The 24,194-nt window shown below is 35.6% G+C and overlaps 1 long non-coding RNA gene across 1 annotated transcript in view; it reads left to right on the forward strand.

The window, feature by feature from the left end:
* LOC123649880 overlaps positions 1–17,873 on the forward strand; it is an 82,992-nt gene extending 65,119 nt beyond the window's left edge. Inside the window, exons 6-8 of the long non-coding RNA XR_006739173.1 lie at positions 1,473–1,547; positions 14,847–14,952; positions 17,595–17,873. This is a non-coding gene — a long non-coding RNA (uncharacterized LOC123649880). The remainder of the gene's footprint in view (positions 1–1,472; positions 1,548–14,846; positions 14,953–17,594) is intronic.
* The last annotated feature ends 6,321 nt before the right edge of the window (positions 17,874–24,194 follow it).

Below are 24,194 nucleotides of genomic sequence, written 5' to 3' on the forward strand. Positions count from 1 at the left end.
GTGCATGCTAGCCTAACTTAAAACTCTGACTTTTGAATTGATGTCTCTGGCAAGCAATATAATCAACCAAAATTTGCAGGGTGTGCAGGTGTTGTACGCATACATACAGATTTACAAGCACAAAAGCTTTAAAGAACTAATCTGTGGTCATAAACTCATTGAGATGCCCCCTTTTAAAATACAAAATAATATATTAAAGTGCCATATGCAACTGGATATATTTTCCAGACATTCCTGACAGGATAATCTAAAGAGCAGTTATTAAAAAAATAATATTATAGAAAAAGCTGTATCTTAGTAAATGTTTGGACAGAAAGAAAAATATACAGGATGTTTTATTCAAATGAAATCCTAGTGTAATAAATTCAACTTTAATTATCTATAATAAAATTCTCAAATAAATATAGACAGAAAGGGAAATTCTTAACCTGATAAAAAGAATATCAGAAAATCTACATCAAAGAACACACCAAATAGTGAAATACTGATGGCATTACCTTTACAATCAGGAGGAAGACATTACCAGTAACTATTCAGATTTGGACAAACTCAGAGATTTTAGCTAGTGAATCAGGATAAGACAAAAAGTGAAAGAAAATATTTAAAAATTGGAGAGGGAAAAAATAGGTTTGAATGACATGATTACATTGAAAAAAAAAAGCCAAGAGAGTTTGCAAATGATTAAAAATAAAAAAAGAGTTCAGCAAGATTGCTGGACCCAAAAATCAATACTCAAAATCAATTGCATTTCTGTTTACAAACCAAAGATAACATTTAAAACAGAAAAGGAGAAAGGAAGGAAGTAAGGAAAGAAGGAAGGAACTGTAAGGTACCTAGAAATAAATGTAATGAAAGATTTACCAAGTATTTATAGAGAAAAGTATAAAATATTAGTGAGGGCCTTAAAAAATCCTATACACATTGAGAGAGATATACATGTTTATGTACCAGGAGACTCAATATCTTAATAATGTAACTTATCATCATATGAATCCACAAAGTCAATGCAATTCTAGTCAAAATCTCAACAGGATTCTTTACAGAACTTGATATATTGCTTTTAAAATTTATGTATTAGGAGCCAATTATAGGCAAGAAGCAAATATTGCAGAACAAGCTGCGTTCTTACCCTGTCACATTTGAGGACTTCTTAAAAAGTAGTAATAGTAATGTGCAAAATTTGCCCAATAGTACAATGGAATAAAATATAGAGTGAATAAACAAACATACACATATGTTAAATGTGATATATTTGTGACATCACAAATCAGTAATCTTAGGAAATGAATAATCTTAGGAAATTTTTACATGGTGGACATTACTAGTTCTTTCTCCCTTTGTGCAGGGAAATTGAAGATTTCACTTCCAAGTTGCCTTGATGTTAATTAAGCCATGTGGATACTTATTCTCAATGGGTCATAAGTGGAAGTGATGCAAAGAGTGTGTGCTTTCTGTGCTCTTTTCCCCTGCAGCACTAGTGAAGGAGGTTGAATGTCCCAGATGGTCCAGCTATGAGATGTCAGAGCTAACACAACCTAAGTCTTTGAGTGAGTGACTTGTGGGCCCCACTCCACAATGTTGGATGATACCATGAATAAAAAGTAAACTTGCCTTGTATTGTCACTAAAAATTGGGGAACTATTTGTTATATTATAAAACTAGCCCATCCTGAAGGATACAATTATTAATGTAAAAAACAAAATAGACACTATCTCAGACCATGGAAAAACAGTTCTAAGTAGACTCAAGTCTTAAATATAGAAAAGCAAAACATCAAAAAATAAGAAGATAAACAATAATATCATTATGACCTCAGAACATAGAAGGATTTGTTAAACAATACACAAAAATAAAGAAAAATTTATAAATTTGGGAACATCTATATTAAACATGGCTCTATGACAAGTTATGCCATAAATTAAGCATGCATGCTCACACACACACATTCTCCATTAATTAATTTATAAGAAATAACAATCCAGTAGAAATAATTGATCAAAGATATGAACAAGCAGAGAAGATGAAAGATAAATTAATTTTAAAAATGCTCACTAATAGGGAAGTGTAATTAAGCAAGTAATGAAATACTCTATCGTATCCATCAGATTGGCAAAAATTAAGATGCATAACATTTTGACATGTTGTTGAGGAACTGGAGCAACAGAAAGTACAATTATATGGTTGGATATCAATTGTAACCATTTTAGAGTGCAGTTTTCAAATATTTAATAATTAGAATATCCACATGAACTTAAATTTAAAAAAATTATACTCCTAGATATACACCTTAGAGATTTTTCCATATTTGCAAAAAATAATTACTACAGCACTATTTGTAATAAAGAAAAGTAGGAAACACCTAAAGTCACGCTTTCCTCTTCCCTTTCTATCATACCTAACTTCTTTCACTCCACTCTGAATCCAGGCAGTTCTACCTTCAAAACCTGACATTTTATCTCCATCTCCACTCCCACCAGTCCCATGCAAGTGCCCATTAACCTTCACCTAGATGTTTGCAATAACCTTCACTCTGGCCCCTCTGCAGGATCTCCTCTTAGAAGCCAGTGTCTTCCTTTTAAAAACATATGTCAGATAATGTTGCTCTTGCATTCAAACCCTCCAAAGACTTCCCAGTCACTAAGAGTAAATTCTGTAGTCCTAACCATAGTCTATAGCATACCAAAAATTTGAACTCCCTTCCCCAATATCTCACTAGCCTCAGCTTTTTCTGCCACTGAGCTCTAGGTACACACACAATGCTTTTCCTCATGCATATATATCTGTAGGTCTTATTAACAATAGACACCATACTTCTCAGGGACACCTTTTCTTAATGATCCTTTATAAAATGGCCAGCATGTTACATCTTCTTAAGGTGCTTTAGTTTTCTTCATAGCACTAATCACTATCTGACATATTACAAATTTGTTGCTTTCTTTTCTGTATTACCCCATTAGATTTCAGGCCTCATGTGTGCAGGGACACTGTATGTTTTATTGGCAACTATATCCCTGAGCCCCAAGAAGAACGGCAGGTCCCTGAATAACTTCTTTTCATTCAGAATTGTAACATCAATGAGGAAAAAAACAATCAATTCCCAGCAGGGGCCACTGTCTGCATGGAGTTTTCTCATTCTCTCAATGTTTGTACTGGGGTTTTCTCCGGGTACTTTGGTTCCTACTACATCCCAAAGATGTGTATGTTAAGTTCATTGGTGTGTCTAAATTGTCCCAGTCTGAGTGAGTGTGTGTGTGTGTGTGTGAGTGTGCCCTGTGATGGAATGGCAGCCTGTCCGGGGTGGTTCCTGCCTTGCTTACCAAGCAAGCTGCTGGGGTAGGTTAGGGGAACCTGAGACCTTAAAATAATTATCTTACTTGTTTTCATTACTTTTTCTTAAATGTACTTATAGTTCACATTTATTTCAATGTTTAATATTAGAAGTGTCTTGATCTTTATTTAGAAGTTTGGTGATGTTTTTGTGACCAGAAATATGCCTTAGGAACTTAACTCTTGTTTCTATCAATTAGCCTATTATAAAATTAGTTTTGTTTTATATCGCTTCACTTACTGCCACAGTTTCCAAAAACCTATAAATGACATTCAGTGAGGACTTGCTATACCTGGGCCGTAATCAGTGCTTGATCAATATGTGTTTAATGAATGGATAAAAGGGTACACCAGTGCATATAAACATATGCATAGTTTTGAAGAATAAAAGAAGACCTCTAAAAAGGATCTCCAACAGGGTACTTCTACTCAATTGTTCTTTATAATTTAGAATCTCAGTTGCAAGGAACCTCATGGGCCCAGCATTAACCCAGGATTAGCCCAAGGTAGTTAACCTATTTGGTTCCATAAGCCAGGTCATGAGGCAGGGATTTCTAAGAGGAAGAAAACAAGAGATCTAAACCAAAAAGATAAGTTATGTACTAGTGTTTACAAACAAAAGAAATACTGGATCTAGGACTTGGAGTTAGGAGTTTGAATATGATGCAAATGAATATACCAGCCAACATGTTCCCAGCTAGCGGGAAGGTTTGATTCACAGGCAAAAAGCAGGGATTTGCTGATTAAAGCTTGTGGGCTGGAGCTGGAGTTGGAGGTGCATGAAGCAGATTCAAGATTAAGGTTTGAGCTTTCTTAATCACAAAACAGTGATATGTGTATGGGAGCTCTCTGCTCCTGATTTAAGGTTTCAATAGTTATACATACATTCTGCAGTTGAGAAAAAGGAATCACTCACCCAGTTTGTGCACTCTCACTTTAAATCTTTCTTTTAATTCAATATTGTGTCATTCTATCAGGTGTGGTTTTTGAGAGGTGTTGTCCTGGTTCTTTGGCTCCTTGCTTGGAAGAATTGCAAGCAGGGCCAGTGCGATAGAGTGCTGACAGTGATGACACGAAGCACTTCCACACAAACAGCTTTTATTGCAAAGCAAAAGCAAGTTCCAGAGAGAACAGGTCTGTCCCAGTGAGTGGAGACAACCTGAGTTTAAATACAGAGCATAGAAAGTATAGTACTCTGTCAAGGTCAGTAGAGAGGGAACTGTTCTAATAAGGAACAGCATCATTCCCAGGCTTAAGGTCTGTCCTTTATGCTAATCCCTAATAATATGTTAAGCTGGTGGTGGAATATTCATGTCTGTTTGGGGAAGTGGCTGGAGATTCCTGGAATCATGTGCCCTCCCATTTTCTGTCCTTGTATATCTGGCTCTGGAACTGTCATGGTGCCAGGGGGTGTGACTTTTTATTATGTTAATGAGGGAAAGGTTACCTTTGGTCATAAGCTTCTGGCTTCAGCATATGCTCCTAGTTGGGAAAAGTCCCTAACCTCAAGTTCTTGCTGTTGTGGTTTCTTTCCTCTGTTTTTGCTGATCACGTCCCTTGACCACATCCCCCTATCACGTGCCCTGCCACCTGCATATCTAACCACCTGCCCTGCCACCTGCATACCCCTCGTCCCTACCTAACAATTCCAATTGTTTATTATCATTTTTATCATTTTTAGTAATTAATGCGGTCATTTTCAGCTGATTGGGCACCAGAATCACCTATGCAGTTTTCTGAAAATAAAGATGGTAAGGCCAGTCGTTGGGGGAATCTGACTTAGGTTTGGGGCAGACCACAAGTGGAAGTTTGGTTGCTGTATTTGTGTTTTAGTTCTAGGGTCAATCCAATGCTCAATCTAGTTGGAGAACCGTTGACCTAATTTATGCAAAGCACAAGACCCCTCACTGTTTTCTGCTTTGAAATCACACTAAGAATATGTGATTATTGCTGGATGCTGGGAGTATAGTTGGCTACTTTTTTTCTTAATGCCTACCTGTATTTTCTAAATGTCACCTGAGGAACATACGGAATTTTTATAACAAAGTAAAACACATGTTATTTTTTTAAAAAATGGGTTTAATTTTTTTCGTCTTACTCTGCTTAGTCTGTATCCAAACGAAGAAATTATTATCCAATATCCCTGAGTAATTGTACGTGGGCATTATTGTATAAGACAGCTATTGGCATTTCTAACCTCCATTTTAAGACTTCTTTTTGTTTGTCTTGTGCTTGTCTTTTAAGGGAAAGCTTCGTTTATAGGAGCTCCTGTAATGTTTTAAAAGTTTAATCAAAGATAACTCTCTTTAAAAAGGAGGTTGTCATAATATCTTCCTTAAACACTGGCCTTTCCCAATGCCAAAAACCACCAGAGCTAACCCCTGTGACAGTTACTAGCTACAAAAGTTCATTGCTAAAATGAAAATGTCTCTCCTGGCTGGGCTAAGGACAGACCTTACTAGCACCTGTATACAATCATGAAATAGTGAGTCGCTTTTTCTCTGTTCAGGTGAGATGCCTGCAACATCATCATGATGTCTGCTTAGTATTCTGACATTGGTTTTGTGCCTGGAAATTGAAATTCCTTTGGAGCTGGAGCTAGGCAAAGAATTTGCAGGCGGTCCTCACTACCATAGCAAGTAGAGTTCAAAATCACGTGTAGCATCTCTGTTGCAGCATTAATATCTAATTCAGATCGGCAGCTTGGTGGACATCTAAGGAGAGTTGAGAAATGAAACTTTCCAAGAGGGACTGAATGCAAATCTTGCCACACTCGCATGTAAGCATCAGCGCGGTGCAGCCCAGCAGTGGTATAATTACGCTGCACTTGGGGGACTCAGTGTTCCAGGGCTCCCTTGGACCCCTGTGTCCACGCATATGAATTGATCTCGGTGAAGCAATTTCCCATCCCAAATCTTCAATTTTCTATTCATCTCGAGTGGATTCATTTGGCTAGCTGTGCTTGGCTCATTCTGGAAACAGTCACTGTAGGGGAAATTATTTGTGTTTGGGAATGAAGAGATACAGAGCAGCAGGTGCAGAAAGACAACAACACGCTGGGAACACAAACACTCCTCCCTAGATCTATTCATTACACACAGTGCAACTGCAGTGAAGGTGATGCTGAGGAGAGAGGGTGCACACTTCTTCAGCTCATAAAACTTTGATGCTAAGGAGGCCAAACACAGGAAGCAAAGGAATGATAATAAAAGGAGTTACTATAAGGTATAATGTTGGATCTAATTACAATATTAATCTCAACTAGAGACAAAACTGTGTGAAATCCTAGATGACTATTCTAAAATGTCTTATCTGCCTATCACATATACATATATACACAATATCAAATATATATATGTTTGTGTGTGTATATATATAATCTATCCCTAATTAGATTTTAACTTCCTTAAAAAGTCAAACCTTATATATTTTATGTGCACCCTATATTATCTATCATAGCTGTTTACACGTACTAGCATTCAGTACATTAGAGAAGGAAATTAACATTTGTTCTGTACCTTGTGAATGCCCCCTTTTCATAAATTACTATGTTTAATGTACTTCTCATAAAAATATTTTTGCAGATTTTATATTTTGTATTTTGCAGAGGAGGACACATGCTCATGGCGTTTTAGTGGCCTGCCCAAGGTCTCAGAGCTAGTCACTGGCAAGGCCGACAGTCAGCTATACCACCCAGTGTGACAAATACTTATCCTCTTCTCTTTTCTACTTTTAAGGGCTCATGTGATTACAGTAGACCTGCTTAAGTAGTCCAGAATAAGATTTCTATTTTTAATTCAACCAATTAGTAACATCAAGAGTTATTTTTGCTCTGTAAGGCAATATATTCGTGATAGTGGTGTTTTATCATAATCCCGTTCACAAGGATTCGGGTGTGTTATCTTCTTGGGGGCCAACGTTCTGCCCACCACCACTGCTGAGAGATGTAAGCCCCCAACCACCACAACGTTCTTAAATTGCAACTGCTACATTTGTCCATTTATCATCAAAATTGGGAAAGAAAGTCCCAAGAAGCACTCTGGTAATCAACTGTGTGCCAAACATGTTTTTCCCTGTCCTTTTTGTATCACAGCACACAATATGAACAGGGTCAGTAACCGCTGCCAGGATGGTGACATTTCCTTGTTTGCTGGTCTCCTAGCACAAATAGGCTAACATAACTGGGAAACAGCCAGAGCATAAAGTTTAATGAGACACTTGCCACATTCCCTTGTAGAAGCATTCTCACTCAGGGGACAAGAGTCTGTAGGCAGGCACAGCGCAGAGTTGCACATCTGGGAAGCACAAATTCCCCCGTGGGTCACTAGAAGCAGTGGTAAACAAGGTCACTCCTAAGCTTCCTAATAATTTACGTTATCACCCAGAATCTTTTGAGAACTGGATCACAAAGGACTCCCAAATAATCACACTAATGTTCAGTATAACTAATTTCCCTAACAACCTGGAAGGATTTTACTAAGTTTCCAAGAGACATCTGTGGACAATAATGCAGTTACTCAATTTAGCTAATCTCTCTACATTTCCTGAGAATACCCTATTCACTGATGGTGTTTTTAATTGTACTTAAGGTGTATTACTCACCCGGCATGGCCTTTGTGAGAAAAGTAGAAAAGCACCCAAACTTAAAACCTACCAACCCTCTACTTTCTCTGTCTAGACACAATGTCAAACTTGACCTGAAATGTTGAGTTTGATGACTTCTTGTTTTGCAATTTTAAATGGGACAATTTCAATTTCTGACATTCTTGTTAAAAAAAGGAAGAAAGAAAAGCACACAGTTTTTAGTTATATAATTATAAAATAGTGTTTTTACCTAAGTCAGCACTGAGAAAATATCAGTCATTAATATCTGCTATTGTGTAGTGTTTGTTAGAATCACCTAATTCGAGGTAGTGTCATGGCTGTAGCCCTGTTTTGATCATATTTTAAAAATTCTTGTACACTTTATACAATACTATTCAGTTTTGTCTATTGACAGTAAGTACATTTATAAAGTAGAGATCTGGAAAATAATAATACCTGCTTTGGATTCACCAGTATGACAGAAAGAAATTGCACATATCAATAATATAACAGTAGTGGAGTTTTTAATGAGAACATAACTCATTAATAACTTTTTAGAAGCAATTTAGTGCAAACATATTATTGATAACTGAGAGATTTTATGCCGTTAAGGTCAAATAACCAATAACAACAATAATTAAGACACCAGATTAGAGGCCAAAACAAAACAGGAAATTCTCCATTTTTCATGTTAATTACTTATCTTACTATGAAAAGAGATTATATCATCTTTCCATCCACCCAAGGGGAAAGTATAAGATTAGATTATCAATTGATTTTCTTTACTGATTTATGTTTGGTTTTAAATTTTCACAGGGGCTTAAAGCATTTTGTTGCTATTCTTGTTGTTTACTTGTTCTTAGTAGCCTCTTAAATACAGAATAGGGGTGTTACGGAGGTACAAAAAGGTAGTAGATTTCTTCTAAGAAACTTGGCATTTCATAGAGGATCATCTAATGCAACATTTTTACCTTTCCCCAAAACACATGAGATAGACGCATAACTTGACTGCATGCTTAATTTCTAGCCCATTAGTTTTAGCCTCCAACCATTTTTTCTTTTTTAGTCAAGTGAGCATATCTGAATGCAAAATATGCAAGTGAAATTATTAAAGTACTAACCTTTAATTCACTCTATTTAAAAAATACATATTTACCAGATTTTACTATTTTAAATCTCATTTGTAATAAATTAGTTGCGATAACTCACAGTCAATCTCAACGCATCAGAGTGTTACTAATCATATGCAACACAGTTTAGCAAAGTTCCTGGTGTAGTTGTAAGGAGGAAAAGAACTATAATACATTAATACATCTCCATTGCTCACATCAGAACTGACATTTTGCCCTCTGAATCCAGTTTAAGTAATTTTATGCAAGGATGGCTGAAGACTGAAACTTCCTTAAGCTATTCTGTTCATAACTCTGACATTGAAGGCTTATCAAGTGATTAATTCAGGCTGCTGTACAAACTGAATAACTGCTCACTATGCCAGGGTTAGGATGAGACAATAGATCTTGGGCGGGAAAGGGAGAGCATCAGCACTTTGATGTTGTCATTAAGAGACTCAGATTTATTCCTAAATCCTCCTTGGATAGAAAGACTAATGGTGAATTTATAAAGGAGCCTGCAAGCATTCTTGAAGTGAGTGATTTCTCTGCATATCGAACCATAGTTTCATATAAGTCTCCAAACCAGCCAAGATAAAATGTCAAAAATATGAACATGAGTAATTTATATGTGCAAGTGATGTCATTGCCTGTAAAGATGTCATTCTACTTAAGATGACCTTCCAACCAGATGATTTTCTTGACCTGGATTTTTTTCATTTTTTCACTTTAATAGCCCCATTTGCTTCCTACCTGTCAAAATGCTGATTTGGTTTTCATTCATATGTGCCAGAAAATAAATCTGAAAACAATATTTGCTACTTTTTAACCATCATCAATAAAGTTATAAGAAACTTCTGCTTTTGACAGTAAAAAGCTTCTATTAACTCCTAGAATGAAACTGTCGTGTCACACAAGGCCACTAAATATCTAAAGACCTTGAACAGGGCCAAGACTCTTGCAAAGGAACTAGCTCTGGAATTTGGGTTGCAGAACTGAACTAAGGCTAGTTACTCTACTTAAGGCACCTTAAGAAGAGGAGCAGGTTCTTAGAGGGTGCTGAGGACCCAGCCAAAGACACTGAGATCAGCCTGCTGGCCAACTGCAATGGTATTGACACAAAAAAATTAAGGGCCAGAAGCCAAATCGGAAGTAAAGACAGAAGGGTAATAGGGTTGGGGGCTGAGCAAGGAAGGTTGTAGGCAATTGATTTTAATTGCCTACATTTTATTAATGAAAATAAAAGGAACTGAGCTTAGGGAATAAATGAAACTGGCTTAAAGGTATGAGGAGGTCAGGCAAAAATCCTAAAGATATTATTAATATTAATATTTTTCTTAGGATACACACTGAACTTGTATATAAAATAATATGTGTGATTCAAGGGCTGTAAAAACATTTATCTTCCTAAAACCATCTCTCTATCTATTTATTTTTTCATCAGAAATATTCCTAATACTTCTATGTGTCATTGTGATATTGTAGAAGCTCTGCTGTTCCTGTAGTTCCTGAAATGAGCAGTGTAACATAACTATAAGATCTCACACCCTAGACCATAGCTGATTGGTCCAGTACTACACATTTTATCCAAAACCAGGCAATCCATTGTCTAATCAGCAATCAATAAAAGTATCTTTCTCAAAAAAATTAGATATATCTCAACTGTACTCAGTGATTAAAAGGTGCATGAATTGAAAGGCTATGTAGGACTAAGATCTCCATGCATTTGGATAACTAAGTAGAAGAAGTCAATCTCCATATACAGAGAATGGAACAAAAGTAAGAGGGGGAGCTCCTAAAACAAGTGAAAGAGACATAGGTTGTTTGTCTGCCTTGGTAACCAATAGCTTATAAGATCTCAGCTATAATTTGTATTAAACTTAACTGTATGTACTTTGTTTAGTGATGTCTCCCTATCCTTACATTCTGTCCATTTCTCTTTATTTGAGCCAGCCAGAGAGGACTTCAATCTCTTGCACCAAAAAGGCTGTGATTATATGTAAAACTTTCTTTCTTTTAATAAGTGAAAAATAAAATATGGAGGTTTTTTTGAAGTTGCCTTGTTCTGTGATATTTCCTTATTTAATTATATGTGTGTAGAGCTTTGTTTTGTTTTGTTTCAGGGTATAAAAAGCACTTCTTGGATAGTTTTTAAAATTTTTCCATGGTTATAGAAATGTTTCCAGATATAACAGGCAAAATCAAGATTTATATATGGGTTTATTATATTTAAGTAATTTTGGGACCATGAGAAATTTCACTGAGTTTCACATTACTTTCTATGTTTCTAATTTTCAAAAAGTACATATGCTTATTAAATAAACTGTAATTATATAGGAATACTTAAGGGAAAAATAAATACCACCTATTATCCTGACATTCAAGATACCTACTATTAATATTTGCTGTATTTATTTACTCACTTTCTTACTTGTTTTTGATGTGTAGAGTATTCATTGACTGAATGACTGTTTCCAAAGTCAAAGATATAAACATTTTGTGACTTTTCATATAGATTGACAAATTGCCTTCTTGAAAAATTTGTACAAATTTATAATCCTGCCAGCAGGCTTAAGAGTATTCGTTTCATTGCAACTTTGCCAAAATTGCATATTATTTTTTATCATTCTTATTTGTATTTTTTTATCATCTTGTTATATATTTGAAAGATGAAGTTAGTGATGTCGATATTAGCCTTGAATTCATTGGCAATTTGCCTTTATTTGGTTAATATATAATTTTTTGTGATCGTTGAGTTTTTTCTATTGAAGAAAAAACTTTTTATTATTAAGTTATAAGACCCCTTGTAAATGTTGTATAACAACCACTTACCATTTATTGAAAATATGTATTCTATTTTGGAACTTTTATTTTACAGATTAAAAATTTTTAGCTAGAAAAATATATTTATATCTACATTTGTAACTTCTATTGCTTTTATTCCTAGGCTCTCCTTCCCTAATAGAAAACTACTCACCTATAATTTTTTCCTGTGTCTGTTCATTTGTATATTTCCCCCTATTTAACTCTTTAATATATCAGCAATTTATTTTAATGGTCATTACTGGCCCGTTACTATTTGTTGAAAACAAAATTCCTTTCTGTACTGATTTGAATAAATCAGTGATATAATTACTGATGACAGTAACTGAACTAAGTCCCCACAGCCTGCTGTTGTCCTCTGTCAGGTAGAGTCTATCTCAAATGCTTGTAATATCTCCTTCTGAGGACTATCACAACTGTGAATTATTTTATTAAGGTCTCTCTTAATTGGTTTTTTGTTGTCATGCTCCCATAGAGTGTGCAATCTATTATAAAAGACAATATCAATCTCATCAAAAAACCTATATCAATCATCTCGCAGAGTGTCTAGTAGATAGGAGGGACTTAGTATGTATTTATTGGATTATTCTGTAATAAGAAATCATTAACATGTACAGCAAATTATAATCAACTATGTTCCAAAAATGGAAAGTAATTGTAATAAATTTTTGGTAGGTCCAAACTTTCTAGCCAATAAAAATGACTTATTGGAAAGATATATAATGTTATAAAAATTTATAATTTAGTGAGTGAACATGTAAGTTATGAAAATACATATATAGAAATATAATAACATCTCATCTTTATTAGATAACAATATATCCCAGAGAGTTATGTGTTAAAATGATGTTATTTATGTCTAGACTATGGAAAAACAAATTATTTTATTTATATTTTTCTTAATGATCTCTATTTTCTGAATGCTCACAGGGAATACATATCACTTTAACAAATTGTTGTTTTAAAGAAAAATATAATTTAAATTTTGATAAAGCAGGAATATTTCTGCTAAGTCCCTGGTTTACCTGATACTATTCCAAGCACCAATGAAAATTGAAAAAAGCTATTTTCCCAAAAAATAAATGTCAAAGACATTTATTTAAAAAAAAGTTTCCAAGTTTTGTTGTTTCTTTGTTTACTTTCTGAAGCAGTCTAACCATTTACTAGACAATCAACGACCGTCTGGGAAAAGGATTATTTAGGTAATCACTGTAATAGTCTCCAGCTCTGGGAACAAATAGGTTTTTATTTTTACTCATTCATTTCCCCCAATGACAGTTTTTGTGATAAAACAACTTAAACACAATAAGGAAGATGATCTGTTCTTTCTTATATGTGTATCTACCCACCTATTTTTTTCTTCACACTGTTAAGGAGTTTGGATGCCCTTAACTTAAATAGCTGATCTTTTTAATCTCTATTTGTCTGTCTACTCCTTTACAATGTGTTTAAGTATACAGGAGATAAAACAGAAGTTATCAAATTCCAAGAATAGAATCATAGAATATTGCAGTTAGAAGGAATCTTAGAAATCCTGTTAGCCAACACCTCATTTTGTATATGAGAGCACTGAGAACCAGAGCGTGGAATGCTAGCAAGAGCCTACCATACTACTTACTTCACAGATTTGTTACAATCACTAGCTACTACGGGCAGAAAAAATTATTCTTCATAAATTCCACAGATATTAGAAAAGTAAGTCAGTTACTAAGATTTTTTTCAAGATGATTTTGGCAACATCATGGTATCCTTGTGACACAGAAAGCAGAGACACCACCACCATTCCGCAGCTGGAAACTAGATCACCCCAGGGATGCAATGCACTCTGGCATTAACAGATCTAATCACAGCTCCTCGGAAGACTGGGTAGCCCTCTGGAGTTAACATGATGGCTTCCAGGACAATCATTTATTCATTCATGTTCCTTGAGCACCTTCCCTGAAGGAGGTGCCATGAGGCCCTAAGGCAATGCCAGAAGGTGAACCAGACAGACAGGTCTCTGCTGGTATGGAGTTTACAGCAGAGATTTGGGAGATGCAGCAGCAGCATAATCCAAGAAACTAATGAACAAATAATTATAAAAAGCTGATTTATTTTTCCATCATGGTTTAAGAAATGCCATCTGTTCATACATTTCAAACCAAAACCTCAGAAAGTCAAGTTTATTGTCATGCTTAATGCTCATTCTGTTTTCTACCAAAGAAATACTTTTGTTGAAATTTACCAACTAATTTGCAATAGTCCCTGTAGTCACTCAAGTAGTTTTTCAGTCTCCAATTTATACATAGAGCCAGAGAATTATCATAGAAATGGAATCATTTGGTGAAAACTAAACATGTTTTCTCTTTGAAAGGAATTTCACAAGAACAAAAAGTTATTCTGAGAGCTAATGTGAATATTAACAATTAGATTATGACTAGTTCTCAGACTCTTTTCTTTGTTACTTAGGATAAACGGTTGTCCCAGTCTCTCCTTTCCAACGAAAAAGAAAGAAAGAAAGAAACAAAGAAAGAAACAAAGACAGAAAGAAAGAAATTTAATTAGAAGTCTCAAAAAAGTCATTAGCTCCCTTAAGGATACCTAGTCATTATGTCCTAGAAAATGGAATAAATGAAAATTTCCAAAAAGATAATTCATCAATAATTCTGTTTGATGTCCATTTCCATTTTTTTGGCCATATTACAAAGTCTTGAGTTGATCCACACTAAGGTAAATCTTTTTTTATATTATTTCAGCATATTATGGGGGTACAAAAGTTTAGGTTATGTATATTGCCCATGCCCCCCCCACCCCAGCCAGAGCTTCAAGCGTGTCCATTCCCCAGGCAGTGTGCATCACACTCATTATGTAGGTATATAACCATCCCCTCCCAGCCCCACATCTGCCTGACACCCAATTAGTGTTATTCCCAAATGTGCACTTAGGTGATGATCAGGGAAACCAATTTGCTGGTGAGTACATGTGGTGCTTATTTTTCCATTCTTGGAATACTTCACTTAGCAGAATGGGTTCCAGCTCTATCCAGGAGAACATAAGAGAGGGCAGCCGCCATCTTCTGTGGCCATAGCACCCTGAATGCGACCAATCTCGTCTGATCTCGGAAGCTAAGGTAAATCTTAAATAGCATTGATAAAATAATTTTACAAGAAGATGTATAATTATATGAAATCCTCAATCAAATAAATTGACAGAGTCACAGCCAAAAGCAGAATCCTATGTGCAACTGATCTTTTGTATTTAGCAGCTGATAAGGCAGCATCTTGCAGTTAGTGAAATTGTTGGTTTCATCCTGAGGCTTATACAATAATAAAGCTGTTTATACTGATTAACACACTAATGAATGACATCTCCATTTCTAAGCATCTGTTTGATACCTGAAATATTTGCCTTACCTCATAAGCCCTAAACTCTATCAACAGGCACCACCTCATTTAGCTATGTTTCCTGCTACTATTATTAATTAGAGGAGCTACAACCAACTTTTAGGGGAATAACTAGCAAGCAGTAGGCACTCTTCACTCAAAATGTACTGTGGTAATAAAGCTCTTAGGAAGAATGCAATTAGAAAAATGTAACTTGCTTATAAACTGGTAAACAATGAAATTTCAATGAAAGAGTAAAGTGTGCATCTCTGCACCTCTGATTCAGCTGGCAAGACACCGGAGTAAAATGGGATCCATAGTTTATTTATTTATTTATATTAAAACAAAACAAATAAAACAACAACAACAAAATTCTAAGTATAAATCCAGAAAAGCAAAAGATAAGGCAACAGATGTCCTGTTTGATAACTGGAAAATTCCACTGAGATTTGGAATATGCCTTTGCATCTAGCCTTTGTCAAAAATATCAGAGGCTCCTTCACTGATGGACAGGCTATTAAATACTCCAATCTACGGTCTCCATTAAAATGGGATTAGTGTCTGTTTCAAAGAAATTCATAGGATTGTGGGGCTTGGGAGGAGGGAGAGGAAGAGAAGAAATCCTATTTTTACATGTCATCCAAATATGAAGATAACATCAGAAAACTTTCCTAGAGAAGAAGTAATGGAATTATTTTCATGGTGTATGAACATCATTGCCACTGCTGGTCTGTCATAATATTCTTTAAGGGAATTTTGATCTCAGTGCTTTAGATTTTAACTCTTGGTTGATAGTCTATAAAACATCAACATGAATTAAACATGGAAAGATCACACAATCCTGAATACTACAAGGAGAAGTAGTCAGGTTTAACTTTGTATGTGTACAATTAAAATAAAATAACACCAGAAAATCTTTTCAGAAACAAAGAAAGTCTAATAAATAGCTTTATAGAAGAATATGCAGAAATGTGATAAAATAAATGATTGATGTACCTCCTGCAATTGATTTTCTAAATTAATACAAAGAATACAAAAAACAGCTCCAGAACTAGTGCCTTACCATTTATTCATTGAACATTTACATGTAACATACTGGGAGCTGAAGGAAAAACAAAACACTAGATAAGTCAAAGATGTGCCTTCCCATCTTCATTGGAACTTACATCCTAGATCAGGCAGGGGGGGTGGGGGGTGGGGGGTGGCAATGGTGAAAGGTGATAGATAAGTAAATAGATATATATAAAGATGAGACCCTTATCCTCTGGGGGCTCACAATCAAGTTGGGGGAAAAGACATGAAAATAAATAGTCACACCAATGAGAGAAGATAGGGATGGTCGATCTTTTGTCATTTATTACACTGTCTTCACTTGATGAACCCTGGTTTCCATATAGGCCAGATCAATGCCATCAGGTCACATTTTATTGGTGATGCTGTTCATGAATGAGCAGAAGAAAATAAATGAGGTGGTGTGAAACCCTTAGGAAGTTGAAATACTCTAGAAATCTCCCTAGACAAGACTAAGGGTCAAAAAGAATCTATTTTTATGGGAAGATATACGTATATGTAGCAAATGAAACGTACACAAAAAAACCCTGCAGCAACCTTGATTTCTTATCTGATTGATTGTTGCTCTCGTGTTCTTTCCTGGAATTATTCTCAATAAGCAGAGAAGAGGAGCCTGCAGCCAGTACTAACTTATCTATCTCATGCTTTCCCCAATCAATGTGAATTGAGGAAACTTCCAATGCTCTGTTTTAACCAGTGCTACCATTTGGTCCATAAATATTTTTAAAACTTAAAAAAAATATATTTCCTTTGAGGTTTGAAATTCCAACTCAATGTTCTCCTTTGGGGTTTAGAGTTTGAAAGGCTGGATTCCTATTCAAATGTGTTACTTGCAATCTAAGCCATTAATCACACAGTCACCATCCATAGCTTCTGTGGTGATGCAACTAAGGTCAGTAGTTTCTGACCATATGATACAAAATCCCAGGGATCCCAAGTACATGATTCAGAGGTCATGCGGGGAGGCCAGGGGAAAACAGAGGCAACTCATACTTTTATATAACTTATAGCCTGGCCTTCAGTATAAGATGCTCTGCTTTGAAAGAACTTTAAAAGCCATTGATACAGGCACCATAAAAGCATCCATGTAGGAAACACACAAAATGGTGTCAGTAATGTAGCAACCACTTTAAGTTAAAAAGCTATTATTTTTAAAAGCTGTTTCCTAGCACTGTCCCCTAGCTCAAACTGACTCTGAAGCATCCTTAAACAAAAATTCATTCAGAGGTCACTGATTCTTACTAAATGTTAAGCTCCTTAGGTTGGATGTGTTTCCTATATTTTGACGGCTGATAGATTGAATATCTTCTTTTCACAGGTCCTTTTTCTTGGCCATAATGGCTGGTAAAGAAGTCATCTTGTGCCATGGTCATACACCTAACTCTCCTTCAGGACTATACCAGGCAGCCATAATCTATAGGTCTGGAGAGAGAAATGAATGATGGTACCAATGTAGCTCCTACCAAGTATCCTAATCATTTCCCTGAAACTTAAGAAATGATCCAGAAACACTCAACAAGAATTCATTTCCATGTAAAATGGAAAATTGAGATGATCACCCAGGCAAAACAATTTTGGCCATAGATGAACCTTTTTATCCTTGCCTTCTCCCACCCTGGCCATTTCTTTTGTGTCAATTTATAATAAATTCCTATCTGTTTTCTTTTTTTTTCTCCTTCCTTCTACCCTTCTCTGATGTCTTCTGCCTTTCTGTTCCATTTGTCTTTTTGTATACTATTCTTCTCAATCATTAGTCATACACGTAGAAAAGGCATATGCATCAAAGTTAGCAAAACATGGATTCAAACTGTGTCTTATCATTTCACAGCTGTGTGCTCATCAGGAACTTATCTGATTTTGTCTCTCCCTCTCTAAAATGAAGATAATATCTATATAAGAAGTTATGGAAGGTAAATTATGATAATACTTTTAAATACCTTGCTATTATTTGTGTTACAGTAAATGTTCAATAAATGGTACTTACCATTATTACTTTCATCATTAAGCACAACTACTTGTGTTTCCCAAGTATTCTCCTTTCTTCTCTACATTGTACTATTTGAAACTCTACTGTTTCTTACAATTTTATATTCTCTATATATGATGATGATAAAGAGAAGAAAAATAAGAAGAGGTGGAATAGTAGGAGAAGGAGAAGGAAGAAAAAGAGACCAGAAAAAGAAGGTAGTGAGTATGGTAGCTCTAAAGGAGGTATCTTGCATTAATTCTGTTGTCACTGTATTGAAAAATAGAGGAATATTGCTATGAATTGGTTGGATTACTGGATAATGGTACAAGTAGGTAGATCTTGATAAAAGATTAATTTAAGAAGAGAGATTACCATGGTATCTTCAAATATACTTTTTTACTAGAAGCTAATGAAATAAAAACACTTCTGGGATTTTGCTCCCTTCTGGAAGAAGTCCTTCACATTTTTTTTTTAAAACTCAAAGTAGACAAGCGTATTTGTACATAATCTTGTATAAACTCACATACAAGATTATGAAGTCCAAGAAAGAACTAAGAGCAATGTTCAGATTAAAGGAAAGGGGAAAACAAAATCAATTATTTAGTAGAAATCTGTTGAAGGGCTCCTCTGCTTGAAGAAATAATTAATAGATTTAAGTAATTCCAGAGAATTCACTATCAAAAAAGGCTTAAAATTCTGCTGAAGCATAAAATTTCAGATATGGCTATGAATTTATTCTGGCCACGTTCTAGCTATAATGTACATCACATTGCTATAAGAAAGTGCAAAAGAGATGCTCTGGTTTGAATGTGTCTCCCAAATTTCATGTGCTGGAACCTTAATCTTCAATGTGGCAGGGCTAAATACATTTAAGAGGTTATCGGATCATGAGGCCTCTGCATTCATACAAGGATTAATGTACTCATGAATTAATAGATTAATGGCTAATTGATTAATGGGATGTCGTGGGAATGGAACTGGTGGCTGTACAAGAAAAGGTAGAAAGATCTGAGCAAGTATGTAAGTACATTTCCATGCTCAGCCCTCTCATCATGTGATGCCCTGTGTTATTTCAGAATGTTATAGAGTTCCCACCAGCAAAAAGGCTCTTACCAGATGCAACCCCTCGACCTTGGACTTACCAGACTCCATGCTGTAAGAAATAACTTTCTTTTCTTTATAAATTATCCAGTTTCTGGTATCCTGTTATAAGCAATAGGAGAAAAAAAAAACAAAAACAGAACTAAAACTGTTAGAGCCAGTTTCCCTCGGCCCCAGGAACAGAAAGACAGAGTCACTAAGGCTGCAAAGGCAAAGGAGTTTTATTTACTAGCTTGAGCTAGGGTCCAAGTCCCAGAGCACCAACGCAGTGGTCTCTGTACGAACCAGGACCCCGCCCTGGGGTAAAAACAAAGCTTTTATACTTTTTCTTTGCTGGAGTCTGTTGCTAGTTATTTCTGATAAGAGATTCTTTCCCAAGAGATTCCTTCCCAGGAGATTTCTTCCTCAAGGACATTTGCCCTGCACAGCTGGCCTCTTTATCGTAACCAAGCAATAAGCAAGCAAGCTTTGTGTACGGAAGCGGAATTTGGCTGTTAGCTAAGAGCAAAAACCAGTTACCATCAAACAAACTAAAATATTGTTTTAGTCCTACTCTACAAAACCAGTGGTATTCCTAAACAGGATCACCACTCAATTCAACAATGAAGAGTCAGGAATGTAGAGGGGCAAAGAAGAGAAGGAAAGAATGGAATAGAGATTTGCATGCAAAAAAAGAACAGTAAAAGGAAGACAGAGCACTCAGGAAAGTCTAATGATTGGTGCAGTCACCATAGCAGACTTTATAATTTTTAAAAAATACAATGTGTTTTGTTGTAAGGGGCAATGGGTTTGCCCCTTATGGAAAGGAGAAAATTTGTGTTAGATATGGATTTTCTCCTTCCAGGATATGAGAGTAATTTTGTCGCAGTGAAACTCACGGTGAGAGATTAATCCTAAATAAGTTTAAGGTCACAGGTCCTGCACTTAGAAAACTAGCATAGATTAACCCAAACCTTGAAAAAGCTGATTTGTTCTTTTTCTTTAGTTCTCCCTTATTTCCTTTATATTTAATTTTATCCCAGATAAATCTTTATTATGGTCTATGGTTCATAAAAACAACGCCCAAGATTGAAATTGGTACTGAAATTGGTGGTTGTTGCAGTGGGAGTAGTGGGTGCTGCAAGCCTCATGCATCCTGTTTATTATCTTGGAAAATAAAACATATAAGCAGGTTAGATCTGGGTGAATTCAATTTGAGAGGTGTTTAATGCTGCTTAAAAAAAAAATTAGCTCAGGCTACAGTTATTGAAGAGAATCAGATATCCAGCTAGCCACTACTGCCTGGGACCATGTCAACTAAGAAAAAACTGAAAAAGTGAGCTAATTTTGTGTTTATTTTGAAATTTTTATTTCTCTGTACTATCAATAGGATAGGATATTCTTTACATTATGATTTTAATTTCTATCAGGAAATAGGTATTACCTTATTAAATGGATTCATATTGTACAAATTTAGAGTATATTTTGTATTACAAATTATATATAATACATTGATTATTACCTATATACTATAATATGTAATATATAAATCATGCATTATGAAATTGTTATTTAAAATGCAGGCTCCAAAAAGTAAGATGTAGGTTGAAATCAGAGATTCAATATTGTTATATCTAAACTGGCAACTTAAACTTTCTGAGCTTTAATTTCCCCACCTCTACTATTGGGATAATGAAACATAGAGTTGGTTCTTTGAAAAAATAAACAAAATTGATAAACCTTTAGCTAGACTAAAGAAAAAAAGAGAACACTCAAATAAATAAAATCAGAGATGAAACAGGATACATTACAATTGATACGACAGAAATACAAAGGATCAAAAGAGACTAGTATGAATAACCATATGCCAACAAATTTGAAATGACAGAAGCAATAAATAAATTCCTGTATACATACAACCTACTAAGATTAAATTATGAAAAAATAAGAAATCTGCATAGCCCAATAGCAAGTGAAGAAATTGAATCAGTAAAAAAAAGTCTTCCATCAAACTAAAGCTCAGGACCTGATGGCTTCACTGCTGAATTCTATCAAACACTTAAAGAGGAAATAATACCAATTCTCCTCAAACTTTTCCAGATTCATCCCAAATTCATTTTACAAGGCCAGCATTACCCTGATTTCAAAACCAGAGAAGTGTACACACACATACATACACAAAAATACAGACAAATATCCTTGGTGAACATAGATGCAAATATTTTCAATAAGATACTAGCAAATAGAATTCAACAGCACACTAAGATCATTCACTATAATCAAATGGGCTTCACACTAGGGATGCAAGGATGTTCAACATATGCACATCAGTAAATGTGATACACCCATTGACAAAAAGAGAGATAAAATCTGTATGATCATTTCAATCAATATAGCAAAAAAATTTTAACAAAATTCAACATCGCTTCATGATGAAAACTCTCAACAAATCAAGTATAGAAGGTATGTACCTCGGCAAAATAAAGGTCGTATACGATAGACCCACAGTTAACATTATTCTTAATGAGAAAAAGCTTTCAGCTTTTCTGATCAGGAAACAAGATGAGGATGCCCACTTTCACCACTTCAATTTGACATAGTACAAGTCCCAGCCAGAGCAATTAGGCAACAACCAAAAAATTAAATAAATAAAAGGCATCCAAGTTGGATAGGCTGAAGTCAAATTATCCCTGTTTGCTGATGACATGGTCTTATATATAGAAAACCCTAAAGAGTACCGAAACATTTTTAGAACTAGTAAACAAATTCAATAAAGCTGCAGGATACAAAATCAACAAGCCAAAATTGGTAGCATTTCTATATGCTAATAGTGAACTATTTGAAAAAGAAATTTAAAAATTTCATTTACAACAGCTACAAAAACCAAGATACCTAGAAATAAACTTAACCAAGGAGGTGAAAGATCTCTATACTGAAAACTATAAAACATTCATTAAAAAATTGAAGAGAACACAAATAAATGGAAAGATATCCTGTGTTCATGAATTGGAAGACTTAATATTGTAAAAATGGCTATACTACAGATTCACTGCAATCTGTATCACAATATCAATGACATACTTCATAGAAATAAAAAAGCAATCCTAAAATTTGTTTGGAACCTCAAAAGACCACAAATAGGCAAAGCAATCCTGAACAACAGCAACAATAACAATAGCAAAACAAAGCTATATATTCAAAATATATTACAAAGCTATAATAACCAAAACAGCATAGTATTGCCAAAAGTAGACACATAGATCAATGGAACAGAATAGAGAGCCCAGAAATAAATTGAAGCATCTACACCCAACTGATTTGCAACAAATGTACCAAGAATCCCCATTGGCAATAAGACAATCTCTCTAATAAATGGTACAGGGAAAATTAGACATGCACATGCAGAAGAATGAGACTAGACTTCTATACAAAAATCAACTCAGAATGAAATAAAGGCTTAACTGTAATACAGTGGCAACCATTGGGGTTAGGGAGACTCTGGCCAGAGTTTAGAGATCTAGGGCTTGAGCAAGAGAGGGGCTCCCACAGTCAGAACTGAGAAATGGGTGCAGTGCAGGCTCCAGCTATAGGTGCTGGAACGAGACTCCCCACACCAGGACCAGAGTAGGAGGAGAGTTGCTGAAGAGTCATGATGCTGAGCTGGATGGAGACTTCTATGGCCCAGGGAAGATTTACAGACAAGAAAAAAAAAATCGTTGAATAACTAAATACCCAGTGAGTTGCCACAGTTGAGTCAGGGGAGTGAGCTCCTCTGGGTCAAGGGTATGAGAGGAAAGCATGTCCCACTCCTGATCACTAGGCTGTGGCACTGAGACCACCTCCCCCCTGTGCCGAGACCTTGAAGCAACAGCATTTTGCCCCAGGCATTTTGCTAGGGGCCTGAGGACCGCTCTGCCCCCACTGTCAAGGCTAGTGCTTGCACCCACCACTGGGGGTCAGGCTTTCCCAGTCTAGCGCTGCCCAGTTTCATTCCACCCCACTTTGAGACGCAGAACCAGACCTAGGCTTCTGAGTGTTCCACAGCCCCACGCATGGCCTGGGACACGCAGGCACTTCTCCCAGTTAACAAAGGTCAAACATAAACCCTACTGCTACCACTGCAGCTGGCTCTTAACTGCAAGCACCATCTACTGGACTGGAGGTTGGCCCACACAGCCCATTACAATATCTGCTGTCACAAGTACACAGCACTCAGGAATGATAAAAGCTTCTCATGGTTTCTGCTACAGCCATTGCCTATAGCACTCCAGCTACTCAGGAGGTCCATGAGCTCACTGACCTGCCTGCTATACTGCTACTACAACAGGCATTTCAGAAAGCTACCACACTAAGGCTATTTGTAATCAAGGAAATCACAAGGAGTCTTCACCACTAAACATACCCGGAAGCAAAGCCAAATGTCCCTACCCAACATACATCATAGTCACATCTTCAAAAAAAGTCTATCCAGTGCAAGTACATTCAAAAATAAGAAGAAGCAACGATTTATTCAGATGGACAGAAATCAGCATAAAGATACGGGAAGTATGAAAAGGCAAGATATTATGACATTCTAAAAGGAACACCACAATTCTCTAACAATAGATCCTAACAAACAAGAAATCCTCAAAATTCCAGATAGAAAATTCAAAATATTGATTTTAACAAAGCTCAATGAGATGGAAGAGAAATCTGAGAGGCAATACAAAGAAATCAGAAAATCAACTCAAGATATGAAAAAAAAAAATACCCAGGAGTTAAAAAAAAAAAACCCACTTAAAAAAAAAACACTCAACAGAAGTAGAATTTCTGGAAATGAAAGATTCATTGAAGAAATTATGAAATACATTTGAAAGCTTCATCAGCAAA

Source organism: Lemur catta, chromosome 14 (genome assembly GCF_020740605.2).
Source record: "Lemur catta isolate mLemCat1 chromosome 14, mLemCat1.pri, whole genome shotgun sequence".
NCBI classification, from domain to species: domain Eukaryota; kingdom Metazoa; phylum Chordata; class Mammalia; order Primates; family Lemuridae; genus Lemur; species Lemur catta.